This window comes from Hyperolius riggenbachi, chromosome 3, assembly GCF_040937935.1.
Source record: "Hyperolius riggenbachi isolate aHypRig1 chromosome 3, aHypRig1.pri, whole genome shotgun sequence".
NCBI classification, from domain to species: Eukaryota; Metazoa; Chordata; class Amphibia; order Anura; family Hyperoliidae; genus Hyperolius; species Hyperolius riggenbachi.
The window spans coordinates 76,465,849-76,471,848 of NC_090648.1; the positions used below are offsets into that span (position 1 = coordinate 76,465,849).

General features: G+C 47.7%; 1 protein-coding gene across 2 annotated transcripts in view; it reads right to left on the reverse strand.

Moving 5' to 3' along the window:
• P2RY11 (purinergic receptor P2Y11) overlaps window positions 1–3,958 on the reverse strand; it is a 144,379-nt gene extending 140,421 nt beyond the window's left edge. Inside the window, exon 1 of one of the 2 annotated variants that reach the window (XM_068274406.1) lies at window positions 3,869–3,958. The gene's annotated coding sequence lies outside the window, so the exon portion shown is untranslated. The remainder of the gene's footprint in view (window positions 1–3,868) is intronic. The other variant, XM_068274407.1, reaches the window with a different exon arrangement.
• Window positions 3,959–6,000: the final 2,042 nt, after the last annotated feature.

The following is a 6,000-nucleotide window of genomic DNA, read 5'->3' on the forward strand; positions in this document are numbered from 1 at the left end:
GCTCGCAGGCTAAATGTAAACACAAGCGGAAATAATCCGCTTTGTTTACATTTTTACAACGCTGCTAACAGTAGCAGCGTTGTACTAGATCAGCGATCCCCGGCCAATCAGCGGCCGGGGATCGCTGTCACATGACAGACAGGAGCCTGTTAGAGGCTGCACAGGACAGATCCGTTCCTGTGCAGCCTCCGATCTCCGGGGCAGGGAGGGAGAAGAGGGAGAGGGAATCCTGCCGTGGAGGGGGCTTTGAGGTGCCCCCCCCCGCCACCCACACGCATGCAGGAGCGATCAGACCCCCCCAGCACATCATACCCCTAATGGGGAAAAAAGGGGGGTGATCTGGTCGCTCTGCCTGGTATTTGATCTGTGCTGGGGGCTGTAGAGCCCACCCAGCACAGATCTTAGAAATCAGTGCTGGTCCTTAAGGGGGGGGGGGGGGGGTAAAGGCTGAGTCCTGAAGTGGTTAATGTTCCTGCACTAGCGGGAATGCGTAAAAATGTACGCAATGCGGTCGGCAAGCTGCCAGCAGGGGACTGGAGCAGCAGTGAGTGACTACGAGGGCACAGGATGGCTGCATGGGGCTGGTAGAAGCCCCAGGTAAGTGAAACTCATTTTTTTATTTTGCTTGGACCTTCCCTTTAAACAATACCAGTTTCCTGGCAGTCCTGCTGATCTCTTTGGCTGCAGTAGTGTCTGAATCACACACCTGAAACAAGCATGCAGCTAATTCAGTCTGACTTCAGTCAGAACACCTGATCTGCATGCTTGTTCAAGGTCTATGGCTAAGGCTGGTTTCACAGTGGGAGGTTAAGGTCCCATGTTACAGCAGCCAGTAACGCAGCCTAACTCACAGCACTGTAAATTCAATGTGCTGTTCACAGTGCACACGTTGCGTTACATAGTAATGCAGCACATTTAAACAAAGTGCTGCATGCTGTACGTTACACTGGGCTAAGCCATGTAAAGGTTCGTATACACGTCCGATAAAGATCGTTCGTTACGAACGATTCGTGACGTTTACACAATATTCAAATTAGACGGAAAAGATCGTTCGTAATGAACGATTGTGTACACACGTGAACGATATAAGTATAAAGTACTGAACGACGAACGATTAAAAAATGCGTGCGCAAACGGAAGTGACGTTATGACAGGCAATAAGAACATGCGTTATCGGACGATCTTTGTACACACTGCAACGATTGAACGATTATCTTTCGAAAAAATCCGCCGGGTTGGATCGGTCCGATTGAACGATAACGATCGTTATCGTTCACAAAAACGATCATTCACACTTTTTGAACGCACGATTATCGTTCCGATTGTCGTTATCGTTCGTTTTTGAACGATCGTTATCGTACGTGTGTACTCAGCTTTAGACTGTTTGCACATGCTCAGTAATGTTGGAGGAGGAGGTCTCCCCTCCTCCTCTGCCCAGCCACATGGCTAATTAATATTCACTGCACTGTGGTGACTCATGGTGGGACTGTGGTGACTCATGGTGGGACTGTAGTACAATCCTTCATTTGATCCAGATCTTTTTTGTCAGTCGAATCATCTGGATCATCACAATGAAAGATTTGGTTCACAGTGGATGTCTGTCTGGGAGAAACAGGCACATACAGAATGTACAGTGCAGGGAAAGTCCTGTCCTGCTAGTCATTCCACCCAGTCTGCTTCCCTAGTAAAATGATTCGGTTCACAGACCTGGATCTTTTCAATGATTTGATTCAAATGATCCAAATCCTTAAAAAGATCCAGACTTCCTATCACTAACCTGGAGCGGCTGCTTTGAGAGCTGCTCAATCTGACGTCCAACTTCAACACCACCATGCGTTGCGTTAGGGGCACGTTATGCGACCATAACGTCCCCTACAACGTAACCTCTTGGTGGGAAAGTAGCCTAAAAGTATTAGAAGGTGGAGGCTCAGCAGGACAGCCAGGCAATTTGCATTGTTTTGCATTTGCTGCATATGTTGCATTTGCATTGTTAAAGGGAATTAAATAGGTCAGCCTCAATATCTTTCACACTTCAGTTTGCCATAGTCGTTTCTATCTAATTACATAATATTATATAATCTTAGAGGCAATCGCATTGTTACTGCTGACTGTTACATTTACAGCAAGGGCGTAGCAATAGGGGTTGCAGAGGTTGCGACCGCATCGGGGCCCTTGGGCCAAAGGGGCCCCAAAGGGCCCTACCTCAACTACAGTATTACCTCTCTATTGGTCCTGTGCTCATAACAATCATTTCTATAGATACTTTGAATAGTGGGAATCATTAACAAACTGTTCCCCATCCCCTTCTTGCACCTCTGACACTGTAATTGCCATTGGCAGGTTTTGGTGCGTCGTATCAATTGTTATGTATAGAGTGCTTGGGGGGCCTCATTGTAAAATTTGCATCGGGGCCTACAGCTCCTTAGCTACGCCACTGATTTACAGCAACAATCCTGCAGCTATTATGATAAACGATAGGAGACATCTTCTAAGATGTAGCCTTGTACAGTAGTAAGCTTTCCCCACCTTGTGGTCGCAAATTGTACTGCACAAAACTTAACCTTGCTCTAGTCTAGACTAAAGCTTAGGTGACTGGCCCACTGAGCCATACAAATTGGCTCGCCACTGGTTACATTGGATTTGGCCTGCGGTCACGCTTGTGTTCCACTCCTCCCATTTGCCCTCCCTCTTTCCATCACCGGCCTCTCTATGGACACAGTGCATGTGGTAGTGTGGAGCTGGGGGATGCTGCTAATCACAGCAAACCTATTGGCTCACACAGCGACGTGATAGCGGCGTTGTGCTGATCAGGGGCGCCGCCAGGCACCAAGCAAGCCAAGCGGCTGCTTGGGGCCTCATGTTTTTAGGGGCCTCGGAGGCTCCGTGACGTCGTCGTGACGTCACACTGTCCCCGTCCGCACTGGCCGGCTGCTTTTGGGACTCGGGGTGGGCAGACGCCGGCGTGGGGAAGACTCTGTCACTGCCCACCCACCAATAGAGTGGCCGTTTTAGTTCCTCCACCTGCTCTGCCCTCCCTCCCTGAAGCCGGGTATATGTGCCGCATAATTCCAGTTCTGCGTTCCACATGGACTGCAGGAACCAGAAGTAAGAATGGCGCATGACTCCCGGCAAAGCCACCACTCTCCTCGCCCGCCTGTCTGTGTCTTTTACCCCCCTCCCTGCTCGCCTGGCTACTATGCCCATTGACCAGCTACCTATGGGGCACCTACCTACGCCTAGCTACCTATGGGCCGGATTTACAGCTCAGGAGCCTATAGGCACACAAGCTCTATCGCCCTAAACCCCGCCCCTTAATCACAGGCTACACCTCCACAAGCCATGCCTTCTGGCCAGCCTGATGTGCCCCATTAAGCAGTCTCCCCCAACCACATGTGCCTCTCTTTTCCCCTCCCCAATAGATAGCCAGATGTAACGCCTTTCCTCCTCCCCAGTGCCAGTGAGTCTCTTCATACACACTCTGCTTGCACTCTGCAGAGGGAAGGAGAGAAGGGAAGCGCTTGGGGCGGTCTGTGAGCGCCTTTCACACATGGGCCGCCTGTAGGCACTAGCCTACAGTGCCTATTGGTAAATCCAGCCCTGGCTATAGAAGCAGTATTAATTCAATAACACCACTCAATGGCTTCCTTTATCACTGTAACTCATGTCTACACTTTTATCTAGGATTATATATAGAAACTGAATTACAGTGGTAAACTGTTGCTGTAAGTTTTGTGGTTTAGAGAAGGATCTTCTGAGATTGAGCTCCAAATTCCATCATAGATTATACAGTACACAATTCCCGGGCAAGTCTGATGATAAAGTCTCACCCTGCAGCCACAATGAGGATAACAATCCCCCATTTACTTACCATCAAACTCACGCTGCCATCCCGGAGTACAGGAGAGTCCCCCCATACAACATGAACGAGAAGCTTCCAGCAGCACAAACTGACACAAGCCCGGCTGTGGTTAGTAAGCGGCTGGTCGGCTATGGGAGGATCTGTAAGAAAGAGGAACCACTACTTCATATTTAGTAACAGACATCGCATGTGACGGCTGCGATGATGCCAGCTGCCCAGATTTTGTCTGTGATTTGGCAAAACAGAACACACATATCTACATCAAAGCTCTGATAAATGCCTAAAGTGGATGGAAAGATGATAAATAGATCCTATAGCTGAAATAAAAGAAACATTTTACCGTATTTTTGTACCACTGCTGTCTAAAGCTGAACAACACTCGGCAATCAGGGAGTGTCCCAAGGGTCAAAATCTCATACTACACGGAAGTGCTAAAATTGGCCAACGATTGCATAGCTCCCATTCCTCCCAACTGTCCCTGTTTTGGAGGGACAGTCCCTCTTTGGGAACATTGTCCCTCTGTTCCTCTTTCCTCCTCATTTCTCCCTCTTTCAGGACTTTGTCCCTCTTTCTATGTAAATATATATAATTCTCTACTGAAAAAAATGTGTTTAATTGGCTCTAAACTTTATTCTCATCTTTTAAATTGATATATTTCTTATTTTCTAATGTTAATATGAAGGAAAATAAAACATATTTTTCTTATGAAATCTTTACGGTATGCGTGACTAGGGGTGTGCCAGGGGTGTGGCAGAGGTGGAGCCTAAGTGTGCCTCTTTCTCATCTCAAAAAGTTGGGAGGTAGGCAATTGGCCAGTCAAAATTGAATGTGCATACTAGGCCTGAATGATTTTAGGAAAAAATTGAATTGAGCAATTTCTGTCCAAAATCACGATTTCGATTCCATTCACAATTTCCTTCAAACCAAGCTTTGTTGCCCCTCTGTGTCCGTTTGTTCCCCCTCTGTGCCCGTCTCTCTTTGTGCCCCGTCTCTTTCTTTGTGCCCCCTCTGGGTCTCTCTCTGTGCCCCCCCCCCTACCCCAAGCTGGACATACCTTCCAGCACGAGTCCAGCGATGCCCGTATATCCACTTCGCCTCCTGCAGACTCTAATGCACAGCATACTTCCTGTATGTCATGCGACATACAGGAACCAGGAAGTATGCCGTGCACAAGAGCTGGCAGACGGCGAGAGAGGACTGACAACGTTGGACTTGTGCGGAAGATACGCCCAACAGTTTTGGCCCAACACTGCCGATGCTGCAGGTCGCACGGGCTGGGACTTGATGGAAATTAGAAGCCGCATCTTCAAACTTCCCCCATACGGAAATGACGTCATGATGCAAATCGCCGCTTTGACGATTCCAAAATTGTGATCTTGATGTTCGCGATTTCAGTTTCAATTCGATTTACCGTTCAGGCCTATACACCCTTCAGTCAGAAACATCTGATCAGCATTTTTGTTCAAGGTCTATGGCTTAAAGTATAAGGGCTCGTTTCCACTATTGTGTTGTGAAATTGCTGTGGCAAAATTTGCATGCGGATGCGAAAAATTTTCGTGCGAATTTGCATGAAAATTCGCATGGATGACGATGTATGCGAATTTAACCATGGCAATGCCGGTGTGCTTTTCCATTGATTTCATGCGAATTTGCATGAAAATTCGCATACCAAAACAGCATGCGAATTTCCTATTAAATACATTAGCGGCGGTTCGCATGCATTCCACTCGCACGCAAATTTTGCGGCTCTTTTGTGCGTTTTTTCACCGCTGAAAAAAACGCACCTCAACAACGCTACAGTGGAAACAGGCCCATTCACTTGCATCACATGTGCGAATCCGCATATGTTGGACGCATGCGGATTCGCGATAGTGGAAACGAGCCCTTAGAGGCAGCCAGGCAATATGCGTTGTTTAATAGAAAATAAATATGTCAGCCTCCACAGTCCCCTCAGTTCAGGTGTCCTTGAACTAGAGTATCTTTTTCCAAGACAGACAATCAATGGGCGGTAGTTACAATACTGTGAAGTGTCTGAACTCTGACATAACAGGAAGGAGTGGTTTCACACATGCAGGGGGAGACTCCACATCATAACACCCTTTATACAAGATTCTGCTAAGACAAACATAATGCGTGTGCTA